This window comes from Ornithodoros turicata, chromosome 4 (genome assembly GCF_037126465.1).
Source record: "Ornithodoros turicata isolate Travis chromosome 4, ASM3712646v1, whole genome shotgun sequence".
NCBI classification, from domain to species: Eukaryota; Metazoa; Arthropoda; class Arachnida; order Ixodida; family Argasidae; genus Ornithodoros; species Ornithodoros turicata.
This window is the reverse complement of record NC_088204.1, coordinates 57,489,900-57,507,846: the sequence shown is the minus strand read 5'-3', so window position 1 is coordinate 57,507,846 and position 17,947 is coordinate 57,489,900. Positions and strand designations below refer to the sequence as shown.

The 17,947-nt window shown below is 44.4% G+C and overlaps 1 pseudogene; it reads right to left on the bottom strand.

The window, feature by feature from the left end:
• Window positions 1-434: 434 nt before the first annotated feature.
• LOC135392470 (uncharacterized) lies at window positions 435-14,302 on the bottom strand (annotated as a pseudogene).
• Window positions 14,303-17,947: the final 3,645 nt, after the last annotated feature.

Sequence of the window (17,947 nt, the reverse complement as noted above, 5' to 3'; positions counted from 1 at the left end):
GGCCGGTAAACACAGTCGAATGGTTTCGAATCCGTTGTGGAGGACTGCGTGGAACGGAAGATGACACGTGGAAGACAGATTCCTTCTTGTCCTTTGGATTGTCTTCTTTGTTTGACTTGTGCGACGCAAGCAATCGGTCGTACCTGAGGAATGACTCCAAAATTTGTCCAGCGAAGTAAATTCCTGGTCAAAGAAGTGTTTCCTGACACTTGGAAGTAGGGATTCGATGAGTACTTCGCACTTGTCCGTTTCAGATGTCAGGTACTCACAATTGTCCACAATGTTGAGCTTCCGAAACGCAAAGTCATTGCAGCTTTCTTCAGCCTTCTGAACTGCGGCTAACATCAGCTGTTTCGCTTGAAACTCGTCACCAAGTCCGTAATGCTTACGAAAGGCTGCTTTCATGTCCTCTCATGATGAAATTTTTTAGGCGTTCACGTAGTACCGAACCCAGCGAAGTGTTTCTGTGGCAGTTTTGACACGATCAGAGGAATGGCGACATCTGGGTGAACGTTGTAAGTTCGAAACCCGAAGTCGGTTTGGTGGATCCAGCCAAGGACGTCGCTGCCAAGCTGAGGCACTGCATTGGCGGCTACCGATGACACGTTCATCGATGCTGATGGAACACTTGCAAGATGTTCACGAGACGTGGTCTGTTCCAATGGCTTCGGCTTCCTCCTTTTCCTCTTTTTGAGTTTCGTGTCGGTTTCAACATCTAAAGTCTCTGAAGCATGCGATGATAAGCTTGATGACTGACCTGACCTGATCTCCAGGTGATTCAGACGGGCAATGACAGGTGCAAGGAGACTGCATGCCAGATCATGTGTACTCTGAAGGTATGGGGTATCGTCCTTGATGCTCAGGTCCGCGGTATGCAGATGTTCTAGCGATTAGTGAACAGCAGAGAGCTGTGCTTGCAAGTCATGAACTTGCTTCTTGGAGGCATTCGTCTCAGCTGTCGCAGAACGGAACGCTGAAACACTTGCTGTCATCATCCATCTCAATGAAGTCCGCCATGGAACGTTCTACTGTGGAATGTTCCGCCATGATAGAACTGCGCTGGTGATGACGGCGTACGGGCGAAAGTGGTGGGAGACGCAGAGGTGCCTGCGATCGTCTTCCGTGCATCAAAGGCTCGTAGTTCGGGCGCCAAGTTGTAACTTGGCTGGACGTTACGTGAAACAACAAGCGACCAGGTGGAGATCAGGCTGGAGAAGAGAGAGAATCGCTCTCATCTTCCTTCACACGTCTCGTCACAACAAGCTTCTTTCTTAAACCAACCAACCAACCAACAATCTTCTTTGTTTTGTGTGTGTGTGTGTTTCACTGCATTGAATATACTGCATTGTAAAAAAAACAATTGGTATCCATAGAAGGTAAGTTATAACATGGAAATGAAATATGTTATCTTTCTGAATATGTTAGTACCCTCATATGGGGATGGGAAGAGCAACAGCACATCCAGGTAGCCCCAGATCCGGCTGGTGAACCTTAGGCACCTGTGCGAAAAACAGTCCTTATGGCTGCTGTGCCAATTGAAAAGGGCAAAAAGCCGTAAAATATACCTTGTGCCATGAAAAACAACCAAGTTAAACTGTACACAAGATATAAACATTAAGCAACATATATACAAAGTACGCCACCAAAGTGCATTTTGTGTGTGTGTGTCCCTTCTTAGTGTTTATGTACTGTTAGCACTCTTACCCTCTCCTTTGACTGCAGAACACGCAGAGGCAGCTGTTGGGCTGTTATTTTTTAAGCGTGCGTCTGCGAAGCACCAAATCGAGAAGCTGCTCGTAACTGACGAACGGCCTGATCGTCGCGACCACTTTCGTCTCCGTTTGTCTAGTATACAGTGTCGTTGCAACGGATCCGTAGAATAAGGATCATTGTCCTCTATTACTGCATCACTGCTGTCCTCGAGGAAATCTCTGGATAGCGACGACAGTTAACATTCGCCAATGGCTTGTAGACCTTGCAGACGAGGTGGGATCAAAAGCGTCTCGGTCCAGATTCCGGAGGCCACGCCCTGATTGGTTCTTAGATAAATACGTTTTCACGCTTTTTGAGAGAGAGATTGACGGAATACACACAACATCCGGCGTCTGCTCATGTCGTGTATTCCTTCGAATAACAGCCGAACAACGGCACCATTTCGTGTGGGGTTTTCGATGGAGTGTTCAACAGTCCATAAGGAATGAAATGACACTATAGTTTCGAAATTGCCCGAAACGGGAAACGGATGCGACTGTCACTTTAACAGGTATCTCCGACGCCATCGCACGGCCCCCGAGCAGCACACAATATTGGGCCCATATTGGCTGGTCATTGGCGATACGGGTCCAATGGGGCACGTTTCGCCAAGATTTCCCCCATATGGGCTCCATATTGCCGAGTTAGAGCCAATATTGGGATAATCCTGGCAATATGGGCCCCATATTGCCAAGTTTGAGCCAATATTGGGAAAATTCTTGCAATATGGGCCCCACATTGCCCGAGTACGCCCCGTATTGACTGAAAATACAGAAAATGGTACGTACCCGTGTTGCACAAATACCAAACAGCACGGCAAGATTGGACGTTGAAGCGTGTGAAATGCCCAATTCCGTACGTCGTTACATCCGACAACTACCCGCAGATGATGCACATTGTTCGAAACAGTCATCATACGTGACAATCCCATTGTAACGTTCACTAGCTCGACAACTCAACTTTCCACGTTCTAGAAGCAGTCATCTTGCTTCGCGATGCCAATGCCAATCGGTCGAGCCGACTGAGAGCAAGCGTGGTCGTTTGAGCGAAATCACGCGTCCTACAACTAATGCGCATGCGCGACAGTCGGATGCGGCTTTTCATACCGGCTGAAATGTCGCTGGTCCCTGCAGTGATAACGGAATTGCGGCTAATCAAGTAAAAAAACACAATGTTTGATAGGAAAGAATGGCTGTTCTGTAAAGTTAGGTGCTTTCAAGTTGCTGCAAGCAGTGTGAGTTGCTCTGGCGTATGTCCGTCACCGTCACGAAAGTGTTTCGCTCCTTTGTAGTCTCGGAGCCGGTTGGAAATTTTTGCTTCACACACTATTGCGATCCCAATGAAGGCTTCTGAGTGATGTTTGGCGTTGGCAGTTCCGTGGGACTGCTTGTGTCCTTCAGCAAGACTGGCGTAGAACCCGTACTTCGTTTTTGGGGCGATGCAGTGTTTTTTATTTTTTTGTAATTGTATGCAACGTGGATCAATGAGATCTGCAGAAATGAAAAAGCAAAAAGAAGAGAGAAGTAATATCAGCGGTGGATATTAAACCTGATAATGCATTATTATTACACGGACTCCCCGTTGGCGTTATCACAGGAATATTGGCAAAATTGGCACAAAATGGGCTTGCCAATATGGGCAGCCCATAATGGTCCAATATGGAGTCTGGTTGCACTCCCCATATTGGTCCAATATTGGCAGCCCATATTGGACCAATATTGGCAATCATGGCAGCGCATATGGGTCCAATATTTGACCAATATCAGTGTGCTGCCTGGGCCCTTTCCATGCGAAGTGGTAAAAAAGTTCCACGTGGCCTCAAGGCAGTGGCAACAGAGATTCGCGAACTTCTTGTTTTTGTAATGGGAGGCCGCACCGACGCTGAAGTAGGGTATCTTGGTAACACGGGGATGTTTTTCCTTAACGTAAGCAGCCAGCCGTGGGAGACGCGTATTTTTCGTGTAGTATGTGGATGATATGCTTAACTTTGCGGGTCGGATGCAGATGTAGAAGTTGGTCGCCGTTGGGAATGCGTACCACATGCGGATGTGTGGTGCGCGGATGCGGGTCAGATGCGGACGTCAAAAAGATCATCTGCTCAGCTCACACGACAAAAGGTATTACTTAGACCTGGCCATGACCGCTAATCTGTGCCCTAGTGTCCGCTGCTTGAGGACTGTACGTAATGTGTATGGCTTGGCCCAGGCGCGGGTCCTCTTTCATGCGGTACATATCGGGTGCCGGATTTAGAGTGCATGTATAGCCAGTTATATTTGCAACGACAATGATGACATATCTTCTCATGAACACACCAAGCCTTGATGAGACACTCAAAGGCACGCACCTACTTTGTCCTTCGTGACTGTCCTACATGTTTCGAGTTACCCTCACATTGATCCTTCAATCGTAATACGCAACTAAGGATGAGTTCAGAGGCTTTAGTGTCGTGTTCGGCCTTCCGTGCTTAATTAGCCTCAAGTAATGTAACCCCAACCCACATCCATGAAGGCAGTCTCAGTCGCATAATGTACCCCTTATTTTCGTTTCCACCTGTGCGACACACATTTGCGGATGATTTAATTAAAGTGAACCGTTGTAGTTCAATTCAATTAAGCAACGGAGGTATATTTGCGATCAGGTTGTTATCATTGAGGTGTAGGCTTCTGTGGCCGGAATGTTATACTGCTAAAACACTGGTTGCGGAGGTAGTGACCTTGCGTTTGCTAATCCAAGGTAGTCTTCCAGTGGTGAGAGGTGTCTTGACGTTATCAAGATGACGCTGTGCTAGCCAATCACCCTTCTGAATGATATCGTTTTCTCTCCTGAATTGTTTGGAATGGGAGACATCCGCTGTTTAGGCACTTTGTAGTTTCCATAAATTGTAACTAAACAATTAAACAAATCTTAAATTAAACGTGTCAGGAGACCGAACGAGGTTATTCTCAGTGACGCTTACCAGTAGGCGAGGTTATTTGGCGAAGTTGTGTTTGAACAGAGTACTAGGCTTTTACTCCATTAGAGCGGGTTAATCATTGACGTTCGGAGCTAATATCGTTTCGCTGTTCCCGGAGTTCTAACGAAATCTCACGCGTCGTCCTGTCAGTGCAAGCGGGAGAGCTGTTAAAGTAAGACTAACGCCTCGTTTAGGGTTTCACTTCTTGTTATGTGGTCTGGGGAAAGTTGAATTTGTCTAATAAGTAGGAAGTAGTGTCAAAGAGCAATTAGAGTATTTTTTTCTTCAATGAGCAAATATCAATTTTTGTCAACGACATTTCGACAGCTTTAACAGAAATATACTTGTCTTAGAGCTGTCGAAAAATGTCGTTGACAAAAATTGCTATTGACACTCTAAATTAGTGATTAATGCTAACAACATTTAACATCAACAGAACAATATTATAACAGCCAATTTCCAATGAATTAAGCTACAGAGGTCAAGATATCAGCATTAAGTAGCGCTTCGATCCGTGTTTCCTTTTTTTTCTTTTTTTTTGTACAGGCTATGTTAGTAAATATGTAAGCAAGTGGCTCATAGTACTGCATAAGTTTGGTAAAAATAGTCAGTCGCCTGCATGCCGTAGTTCGTACGACTACAAGGGTAGGCAGATAAATTAAGCTTTCGGAGTGAGTAGCGTGCGGTGGTGGTGTTTAACTGAATTGCAGTTGAATAGAAGCTATTGTACGGGTATAGCCGATAAAATGGCGTAAACCCAGGAAAGCTGATAGGCAAAATCCACGAAGAACGAAGCCTGAGCGTGGGTAACACAAAAGGGACAGACACATGGAAGCTTTACACAAACACACCCAAGCTTTAAAGTATATACGTGACATATTCACAACAGTTTTAATTCCAGAAAAGGCCCTGAGGATAGTGCTGTAGCACTCGCAATGAATCGTACTGCTGCCTTTTGCAGTGCATTCTAGTAGAATCTGTCGGGCTAGTTAATCCCCATGCTAATAAACAGTAATAAAGTATTGGATAAATTAGCGCATGTAATAAAGTGTCCTTCTTAGCCATAGAGGCAACAGGTGTTTTATTCGATAAAGAGCGCCAATTTTTCTTGCAGTTTCTGCTCATACGTTGTTAATGTGGGTCTTACATAGCAACTTTTGCTGAAACCATACCCCTAACAACCTGTCTTACTCGTTGTTCTGTATCTTTGACAATGTGTAAATCTATACACCGTTTTACAAATCGGCCTCTGTGGGTCGCCATGTTGTTCTTCCAAGGCGACGTTAACGACGTCTAGCGGCTCCTCCATACTGGGCTGTGAGAATCCCCGCTGGGCCTGTGTTTCTTTGTGTTTGCGCTTCGTAGTTTCCTGATTTACGGTCTCGTTGTTTCTATGCACTGTTTTGTTATTGTTGATAACTGTTGGTCCTTGAGCATTTCCACTGTTTGTTGTTCGTACTATGTTAATTGGTAATAAAAGTTGCTTTGGACAACTTTTTATGACGGCATGGCTTCGACCTCGTCGGGATCGTTGGCTCCAAAGACGCCAGTTACGATTGCAAGTGAGCTTCTGCATATACACGACAAATATGCGGCAAAGATAGTTTAGATGCATGCATCTGTCCCACAATCGTGTGTCTGTATGTAACTAGCGTGGATCTTTGAGAAGGTGGGATCAATCAAAGTCAATGACCAGGCTAGCTGGTGACCGAATAAGACTCTTCTTTCCTGTGTGTCAAAATTTGGATTGCGCTGTCCTCTTAGTTTCCCGTAGTACCTTCGGGTGTTTGTGTTCATCATGTTTGGATGAATGTCCGCTTAAACTATTAGCGGCCCTTGCTAGCCGGCAGCGGGAATCACGAAAACTTAGTACAGTGCATAGTACCTGGTAGTGTCTGGGATGTGTTGTATGTTGTTACCGTCAATAAATTCTCTTATAACATCTTAGTACACCGACGGTCACGCTGTGATTGCTCTTTGATGACACTTCTTTTTACGTGTGATTTTAGATGGCCAGCAGTACGCACTCCCCGACGATGTCAAAGCGAGGGCATGAAACTCTTGCCGAGCATCACGTCCGGAGATATCACTTGCTACCTCCTGCAGTCGAAAGCGTGTGATCTGCAAGAAGCCAACGTGTGCAAGAGCATGGAATCTTATAACTACCTGCAGTGCGGCTGGATCGAAAAATTGATGGTTCACAGAATCAACAGTGATACCGTGTACGTGAAAGGCAAAGTGAGGCCGTCTGAGTCAGTCAACAACAAACCGCACTGTGCCTGGGCCTGTACGAAATACAGCGGCTTGGTTGCGACTGCTGGGTGCACATGCATGGCTGGCCAAGCCAAGGGGTGCAGCCCCGTCGGTGCAATTCTGTGGAAGACTGTAAGACCTCGCTGTACTGAAAGGCCTGACAGATATTTCGTGTACAGACACCACCATGGAATGGAACAGAGGCACAAAGCGTAATGTCGAGCCAGCCGTATTACAAGGCATTACATTCCGGCTACAAAAGCGGACGGTTGACAGTGATGTGCCGAAAGGCAAACGTCAGAGAGCTGAAACTGACCCACCGATGGGGGAGAAGAAATTTTCAGAATTTGTCAGGGCATCACAAGTCTCATTTCTATTTAATACGAAAGGCAGTCTGAATAATATCAAAGCTTACGGTTGCCTTCTACTGCAGGTGGAGAATAGTGCTTGCAAACGTACCATAAGCTATCTTCATAACAAAGCCACATTTAAGGTATAATCACTCCATATGAAGTTCCATACTCTCTTAATTTGTTTATGTACCGTCTTTCCTTGTCCCTACCTTTGTGTTCCTCACGTTTCATTTTACCGGCTTGTTTTCGACATCTTCCTTCTGTCGTAATCTACTGAAACCGCTGCCTCTGGTTTTAAAACACTTTGACTAGCCCTGGCGACTTTGCTGTGATGAGGGTTTGAGATGAAAAGTTTGCTGAAACCACTCTCTGACTTCATTATGTCTTGCAGTAGCATGCTATAGTGTCCTACTACTTTGTATTATTTGTCACTCCACTATTAAGGCGTTCTCTGTTTTGTTTGCTTGCTCTCAGGGGCTATGCTCTACGACACCCCCCATGCTCCATCCGAAACACCGGAACAAGTCATCCAGTCGCCAGCAGTTGAGCAGTGCCAGAATGAAACAGCTTGCGGACATGGAAACCATGACAGAGAGAGCGATCTGCCACATGATTGTGCACCTTGCGACATGTTTTTCAACAATTTTGTTGTCCTCAATTTTGTGTTCTACTGCGGAGGCACTTGAAAGCCGTACTCGAAGTCAAGACACTGAGCTTTGGTTTGAGGCACGCCGCCTGAAGTTGACTGCATCAAATAGCAGAAAAGTGCCAAAGACAGAATGCACTCCATTTGAGAAGGCAGCAAAAAGCATTGTGGCACCATCATTATTTGGGAATGCTGCCACAAATCATGGCAAACGATGCGAAAGTGTTGCTTGTGACCAGATCGTTAGGGAGACAGGGCTTGCAGTAGCCCGCTGTGGGATCTTTGTGAGCGAGGACTGCCCATTTCTAGCAGCATCGCCAGATGGTGGCACTGAGTCACACAATGCAATTCTGCAGATAAAGTGCCCACATGTCGACAACTGCAGAATGCTGATTGAGAAGGGAAAGTACGACGTGAAACTGTCCAGTGCCAATGAGTATGTGCTTGTACAAAATGGCCAAAGTGGGTACTATTCCGAGGTACAGTTCCGCACGATGTGCTCCGGAAGGAGACAGTGTTACTTTTATGTGTGGACAGCCAGTAGCAGCGGGGAAGTGACGGATGTACTGATCAAAGCGCAATTTGATGCCGCATTTTTATCTCAGACTGTTGTGTGCCTCACTTTGAAATCGTCAACTCCCCTCTCCCCCTTTTTTTTTTTGCTATAGTCGTGACGATGCCCACTTGGGTGCGGCCAACAACGGCAAGCTACCTCGACCCCCCCCCCCCCCCCCCGTGCGCCCCAGAAAATTCTACATCTGTGCATTGCTACCGATTATTGAACAAAATCATCAAAAATGGACAATGGAATGTAAGCGCCATGTACAAGGCAATAACAAAACTCTAAGTGCTTTCGCTTCTTGCTAGACATGATGTTGAGTATTGCTTTACTGACCGTCTCAGTGCACACTGGTGCAGATTTTTATAAATTGTCATTCATTTTCTGTGACCGAGTAAGGCTGACACAATTTCAAAGGATACTGCACTATTTTGCTTTTATTACATTATTCAGCTTCAGTTTCTCGGCCTCTAATTAGTGGAGGCTTTAGCATGCACAATCCTGCACAAACAAAAACAATCTTGCTTATCAAATCTTGGACTTGATTGGCAAGCGATGCTGCAGGATTCGGTATGTCAGTAGTATGTAGAGGTTGGGAGAGACAAACAATGAGAGTTAGAGACATGGACCCCTGGGCCCTGCCCTGAGTCTTGCGCGTATTTTTTCCCGCGCGGCACGTGGGCGGAGGGTTGTCCGCGCACTTACCGGCGGGGGAGGGCTGTGTGCGCGCTTACCCTCTCATATTTTTCAGCCTGGGCCGACTTCTTTCGTCATTTTTTTTCAGCCTGGGCCGACTTGAATAACAAATTTTTTCTCGCTACAACAGGTGTGCAGTAGGCGGTTTACACGCAAAGGATAGCCGTGCACAAAAGTACCAGTGAAAATATATTTATTAAAGTCATTATTGTCGAGAATTATGTTATAACTCTGTGTGAAGGACAAAAACCTAGCAAAAAATCTGATGCAGAAGAAACGCAATACACGTAACAAAAGTTATACTTATTACAGGCATGATGCAATAGCATTGAAGGGGTATCAAACATCATACACAATATTTTTTTATTAGTGATAATCACGCAAGTTTTCAATTAAGCAGAAAGGGTAGCACGTTTTAATCAATGAAGATATTTTTAATCAATACGATTACAATCAAAATTAAAAGTTTTATTATAAAAAGTCTAACACTATTATACGTGAGCACCATAGCGGAGTTTTAATTACAAAGTTATGACAGATGTACGTAAATTCATGCACAACAGCTAATATTCCATTATGGCAATAATCAGATTCTTATGAAGTGGTGGAGAATACATGACAACGAATACATTTATTATTTCAGTTATACACTTGTTTATTTCGATAAATTACAGTTCTATTCCAAACTCTGACGTTTTCATTTGTTGTCTTGATTGATGAATTCTGAAGACATCAAATAGTTTATTCTGATTATTGGGCGCATGAATCCAGCGTTGATTAATGCAGTCGATATGCTGTCGCCGTGTTTGTATTGCTTCAACAACTCGCACTCTGTTGCGATGAACTTGCACAGTCTCTTATTGATGTTTCCTTTCTTTGTATGAAGATTCTTGAATGGCGTACAATAGAGTATTAGATGAAAATCGTCCGGTGGTGCACCGCAGTTGATATGTTTGTTGAGTTTCAATAAGTGATGATACATCAGACCTTGCACGACAATACTGAACTACTGTTCATTCGACATCATTGCAAGAAATGGTAGAAGAAAACAATTGTGTAGACGCTCTAGTGGAACATATCACGTGATAAAATTTTTTATGTACTTTCCATTTCAACCATTAGGTGTAATTTCAACAAATCTGTAATGAATCGTACGATATAGACTGCTTGTATATGGTAATTTGATCTGATTGCTTTCTTGATTAAAGCAATGCCCATTGCAATGATTACAATTCCATCTGGTCTAGTGTATTTCAATTCTTCGTTAGCAAACCTCAAAAACTCCACCATCAATCCCAGCGACCCTTCCGATGTTGACGTACAAATATTTTTAGGGAATGTATATAATTGGGATATTGGAATAAAATTGGAATATAATTGGGAATGTACTTTTGAGCTGTGTGTGTTGATTTCCGCCGTAGAAAGCTTTTACAATAATTTGCATTTCAGATGAGTTGTTTCTTTGTGGCTTCTGTGTGTAGAAATTACTGTGGCAAAGTTATCATAAAAATTATGTAATTAAATTTGTTTCTCGTTTTCGAATTAGTATTGTTTATATCACAGAATAAACTTGACTTTCACTGGATTGATATTTTGTGAGTTGAGAAAAATGCATACATCATAGTTGTGTCCGATCTGAAATACATTAAATGCAATGTTTCTCGTTTTGATTGAGTGTTGTTTCCATCGATAATATTTATCGTTTGCTTAGATAATGTTTCTCTAAACCGGTTTGCACTGACATGGAAGTCTGTTCTTAGATTTTCGGCGTGCTACTGTTTGTTTTGATAGAATTCTTATTGTGTTCTTGAGGATCGAATAATTCTAACGTCTATTTATGATAGGTGATCAATAAAAAAATTCGCCTCTGTACACCGGTCCTAAGAATATTTCCATTTGGATAAAAGAATGCGAAAGAGAGAGAGAGAGTCCCCACCCCATAGAATGACAAAGAATGTGCGGATTCTTCGTTTTCGGCTGTATAGAGGGAGAGAGTGACCCCACCAGGCTCAAGTAGCAAAGATTGGCTGTAGTGTGTGTGTTGGATATCTCCGTCAAGGTAATGGGATGAAAACTGTATATTGTTCGATTAGATTAGGTCGCAAGGATGATTTTATGATAATTCAAAGATATATTGTTTCCATTTCAATTTATTAAATTTGTAATGATTGATAGTTTGTTTCGATAACATTTTCTTGTGTTGTTTACACATTGGCAGATGCTCCGTTTAGAGTGTTTCTCTGCTATTCATCCGTGCATGTTTATCGTTTTGATAGATTGATTTTAAATTATTTTTCCTTTGTGTACCTCTTGTTTGGACGGTGCATTTGTTTGGCTCTGTATTAGCTGTTGATCTTGTTTCTCATTATTTCCTTGCATGTATCTATTGTTTATGTGTGGGTGATGCCCCGTTCAAAGTGTTTCTCTGCTATTCAGCGTTAGCTCTGTGCTGTATTAAATTCGTCATGTTTATCGTTTTGATAGATTATTTTTCAATTATTATCCTGTGCGTATATCTTGTTTGGATGATGCATTGGTTTGGCTCTCTATTAGCTGTTGATCGTGTTTCTTGTTATTTCCTTGCGCGTGTGCTATTCAAGTCATAAGAAATTGATTAATTGTGTCATGTTGGAATATTCAACTTAGCTTCCCATAGTCTTTATTATGTGTATTGCGTTTCTTCTGCATTTTTTAATAGTTTTTCTCCTTCATGCAGAGTCACAACATCATTCCGCCACTATTTGGCTTTAATAAATTCCATCTTGTACTCTTGTGTATGGATATCCTTTGCATCAGTATACTTGCATGTGAACCGCTCACCGCGCAGCTATTGTAGCGGAAAAAGTCGGCCCAGGGTGAAAAAATGTGAATGAATTCGGCCCAGATGTTGTCAGTGTGAATGCCCTACTTGCGTGTAAATTGCCTACCGCACCGCTGTTGTAGCGACAAAATTATGAAAGAAGTCAGCCCCGGAGGAAAAATTGCCAAAGAAGTCGGCCCAGGTGTGACGGTATCATCGCCTGGCTGGGATGACAGTGTCATGTCCCTACTTGCATGTAAACCGCTCACGCGCCGCCTGAAAAAATTGCGAACGAAGTCGGCCCAGACGGAAAAATTGCCAAAGAAGTCGGCCCAGGTGAAAAACTACTGAATGATAAGGGCACGCGCGGCTCACCGGCTCGCTGGTAGGCACTCGGACAGCCCCTCATCCGCCTACTTGCATGTAAGCCACTCACGCACCACCTGAAAAAATTGTGAACTAAGTCGACCCAAGGTGAAAAATCGCCAAAGAAGTCGGCCCGGATGTTGTCAGTGTGCATGCCTCTACTTTCAGGTAAAGTGCCCACGTGCCACCTGAAACAAATGCGAACGAAGTCGGCCCAGGCTGAAAAATCGCCATAGAAGTCGGCCCAGGGTTCACAACGATAAGGGCGCGCCCAGTCCTTCGGACTGCTGGTAAGCTCCCAGACATCCCATCACCCGCGCACCACCCACCGCGCGCTGGGAAAAAAATCGTGAGAGAAGTCGGCCCAAGTTGAAAAATGCCCGACGGTAAACGAAGGCCCTCCTCCAACTCCACCGATGACTTTATAAGAATCTGATTAATTGTGCCATAATGGAATATTAGCTGTTGTGCATGAAGTTACGTACATCTGTCAGAACTTTGTAATTAAAACTCTGCCATGGTGCTCACGTATAATTATGTTAGACTTTTTATAATAAAACTTTTAATTTTGATTGTAATCATATTGATTAAAAATATTTTCGTTGATTAAAATGTGCTACCCCTTCTGCTTAATTGAAAACTTGTGTGATTATCACTAAGAAAAAAATATTGTGTATGATGTTTGATATCCCTTCAATGCTATTGCATCATGCCTGTAATAAGTATAACTTTTGTTACGTGTATTGTGTTTCTTCTGCATCAGATTTGTGGCTAGGTTTTTCTCCTTCACACAGAGTTATAACATAATTCCCGACAATAATGACTGTAATAAATATATTTTACTTCTACTTTTGTGTATGGCTATCCTTTGCATGTAAACCGCCTACTGCACACCTGTTGTAGCGGGAAAAAAATTGCGATTCAAGTCGGCCCAGGCTGAAAACAAATGACGAAAGAAGTCGGCCCAGGCTGAAAAATGTGAGAGGGTAAGCGCGCACACAGCCCTCCCCCGCCGGTAAGCGCGCGGACAACCCTCCGCCCACGTGCAGCGCGGGGAAAAATACGCCCAGGGGTCCTTGTCTCTAGCTCTCATTGTTTGTCTCTCCCAACCTCTACATAGTACTTATGTCTTGATACGATTAATTGCCCGCTCAACGTGAGTTCGCACAGATGCAATCCTCCTTCTTGCTCTGACTTCCTTCTCACTGAGCTGTTTTTTCCCTGAAGAAGTCGATTTCTATGAAACAGATGGTCTCACCAAATGAGAAAAGTCACTTACCTTTTGTGAAAGTAGGTACGTTCAGCTTCACACCTTCAACCTGCAAATGAAGGCTAAGAGAAAACCCTCTGTCTGCCATTACTTCATCGCCTCTCGAAAGCTTCTCCTCTATTCCAGAGTCCCTCATAATGTACTTGTCGGACGCCCTGCCACCACATGCTTGCAAGACAAACATTATGAACCCATTTGGGGCAATAGCAGTCAGAAACTTGATGGTGTTGTTTGCCTTGTATGCACTGTATACGTTTGGGCTCGGGCCATCAGTTTCTTTGGTCTCTGCAGAGGAACTTCTGTGCAGTCTATGATACACGGTGTACCACTGTATCTATTCTCCTTGAAGCTTTCAGGCATTCTATTTTGTATGTAAGAAGCAGGCAGCCACATAACAATGTGCTCCATCACCTTGCACAGTTTGTTCACTCTACGAATGGTTGTCATACTGACACAGGTCACAGACACCTTAAATATCCTAGAGAGGTGCCGAAGCAATAGTCCCAGCCGTAACCTCATCATCGTTAGTAGTACCTGGTTCTCCAGGGGAAGCTGCCTCCCTTTCTTGCGGTCAACTACTGAAACAGCACGCACCAAGTGGATGAAAACCTCATGTGAGAGCCCAGTGTAGAACTGTATATCATCAGGTGTCATGTCATTGGTCATGGCGTACCTCTGGGGACAGTCTTGAAGTGCTGACTTGGCATATGCATGATGACAAGATGAGCTGCCAAAGACTCCCTTTGTTAGAAAGAAATGTCCCGATAAGAAATGGAACAGTTTGCCAAACAAAATTCATAAGCCCTTCCTCCTTGCAGAGAGTCGAAATGAAAATATTATTCGTCCGGTTCAGCCAAAAGTAATAGTTTTCGGTTCGGTTCGACTTCCTGGCTTCTTGGGACTATGCATGCAACAAATGATGTAAGACACGGTGTTACACATGGATGATTCATGATGTCGCAAGCAAATTCCATTAAGCCCATTCTACACACCTCTCTTCTGTTATCGGTACCTTCTAACCCTTTTGCCATGAGCTGTGTCGGTGTGTCTTGGTAGAAGGTGAGATTAGGCCATAAGAGGTGTTGTCGTGATGCAACAGCACTGATTAGCAACTTGGACCTCAGGTATAATCAGCATAAAATGAAGTTTGATATGAAACACGTGCAGTTCAGTATCTGTACAAACATACCAACCTGAACTGCAGAAGCAGGGAAGGGAAAGGTTTCATTAGCTGCCACGTGGCATGTTTGCTCAAAGGATGAAGTTTATGTATGAAGAATTATATGATATATATAAATGAAATATTATGATATGAAGAAAGTTATGCGGGTCAGTGACACAGTTCTGGTCACTTTTTGCCCAAAGGCTTCATTTTCAAGTATCTGCACTGAAGTGCTTTCCACTACCTATTCAAAACGTCGTCCTGATGTAGACCAGATACGATGCCAGACTTACTGTTTCAATGGGATCATCTGCATCCTCCAGTGCTTCAGATGCAGCCTCCTAATAATTACCAAAAATCATTTTTCAGACTTCCAGTGTCACTACTGGGCAGTGTTGTACCCGTTACCGAAATATGGTATCGCGATACCGATACTCGTTACTTGAGTAAAAACTATCGAAATACCGATATCGATACTTCTTTTTTAAAGTAACGAAGCACCGCTACCGTTATTTAAAAAAGTAACGCGATACTTTGGGCGATACTTTTGTTTGAAATACGCATATGGCGCAACATGGAAATATGCTTACGTGAACAGTTTTGCAGTGAAACGACAGCATATTTCATATATAGCTCGGAAACTTTATGCTTGACTTTTATCAATAGCTGGTTCTTGAAATCGTCTCCTGCCATCCTTACAAGCCGTGTTGTCTCCGGCAGCTGACAGAGGCCAGTGTGACAATTAGGTTAGTGTGAGGCCCACACATACCATGGAGTCCAATGACCCAGGAATCCTATCCGAAGTTAACAATGCAACAGTATATGTGAGCGTGACTCAGTGCGACACGGCAGCTTAGCAGTGGAATCCAGAGCGCACTGTCAAAATCTTGACCTCTGTTCGTTGACCTCAACTCTTTTGTTGAACACAGCGTGGTTATTTCCTGCAGTTTCAAAGAAAAACGGTGAACACGTGTTTGGTATAATTTCATAATTCCGGTTACAGAGCACGTAGGCGTGTCCACAAGCTTCTTGTCGAGGGCTAGGCGGACCATTGACAATGAATAAGAATAAGAAATATGGTCGGTGAAGAAAAGGTGGGGCAAGTATCGGTATCGGTAACGATGCGTTACTATAAATTTGTAACGGAAATACTTTTCCGATACCGACTTAAGAAAGTATCGCGATACGCACTCCGATACCGAAAAAGTATCGATTACTGTAACGGCGTTACTTGTAACGGCGATACGTACAACACTGCTACTGGGTGAGCTTAGAGAAGGCACTGGTTGCAACATTGTTTTTACTCTTTGTGATGGCTCACTAGAACCAACCTGTGTGTTGCAAGAATTTGTTTCTGCGGCTTCCCTGAACTTTTCCCCGTATTGTGTTTGTAGTTCACTTAGTGGGGACACATCATGTTGCGCACTTTCTTCTCTATGGGGGTACGGGAGCTAGATGGCAATTAAATGCATTTTCTGTCAGAGACCACAGGAATAGGAATGCAATGATCGCGTGTGACATCTAACCTCCATGTCGCAGCTGTCAATTTGGCTTTCAGGTTCGCACTGGGCAACTTGAGGCAACGCTTCATCTGCTATACCTCCGCTCCCGATTCCTTTCTGCACCATTAGCGTTACATTTTGCTTTAGTACGAATCATTAGCATAAACTCCAACGTTGCGATCTATTCCAAAGGTCGAAAAAACATACCTTCTTTTTTGGTGGTTAGTAGCCCACTCTTACAAAGCACCGTCTTCCTATCAACACCTGAAGATGTCCACAAACGTGGAAACGCAGCGTTACGGAGGGAAAATAGAACACGCCGTCCACCAACCTTCCTCGTGTACCCCATGTGCAGCATGGGGACCGGATTCAACGGAGTACGCTTTCCGTCAACGAAGTGATTTGAGCACACGCGCGCCGAAGAAGACGATGCTTCGAAGTCCTTCCTCTTGGTCGATACCAACCATTGGCGCCGAAGCTGCTCGTCAGCCGGGAAACGATGCAGCGCAAACATCCCGCAACCACATATCCCGCCGGACATTATGCTCAGTGCAGACCTCTTGCGATAGCAGTTTACGTTTTCGCTGGTTATTAGTGCACCCCAAAACGACACAATGGTGCCCAGACGATCCCTCGTGAGCGTATGACATGTCACGTCCTGACCACGTTGCTGTCACTACACCGAAGCGTCGAAAAAATACTTAATTCTTACGCACATAACCGAGAAAGGCTCAAGTGCCACATTTCACAGCCCGAGAGGAGGAAAGGAGCTCCCCAAGGCGCTGGTTCTATGCGATTCTCCCCTTGACCCTAAAAACATGGTCTATAGTACTGTTCTCGATGGGGATTTATTTTTGGCCACAAGTATTGCTGAAAATAGCCCACATGCCAGAAACAGTCATGTTTATTACGGTTGATATACACAGGCATGCCCAACATTTACATAGAAACAGTTAAAAACAGTTTTTCAACCACTTTAAGCAGGACAGTGCCTGATGGTCGGTTTGAATAGTGAATTTCGCACCATCCAAATGCATGTCGAACTTATGTAGTGCGAACATGATTGTCAGGCACTCCTTCTCCGTCACGCTATAATTGCGCTCGGGAGGCGTTAGCGTTCAAGTGCCACGGGCTGGAGCTCACATGGTGCTCTTGTAACAAGACTGTACGAAGGCCGTAATCGGTCACATCTGTTTGGAGTGAAGATGGGCGATTCAGGTCCACGATAAACGGTACAATGTTGCGCGTACGCGCGCTGTACGGTTGCGCTACGCCGGAGGAAATCACGCGCTCTAGTCTAGTGGCTAGCGCGGCCTGCGGCGTTCAACGCGCTAGGACGTAGCCCGCGCAGAATAGAACATGTTCTATTTTTCGCGTTCTAGACCGCGCTCGCGCAGTCAGATCAGCGCAGTCGCAGTCGCGCTGCTGAAGTCACAGCGACTTTGCGCATGCGCAAGTTTCGCAGGCCACTGCTGACGCGCGTCTGACTATAAACGCATATTTCCTGGATCGCTTTGCTTGGCGTGTCTGACTTCGGCTGTCGCTGACTGCGGCGCCAAAATCATTGGATTATTCGCGTTTTCGACGGCCTGTAGGTGGCACATCTTAACTCCAACATGGCGGCCGTATCCAAGT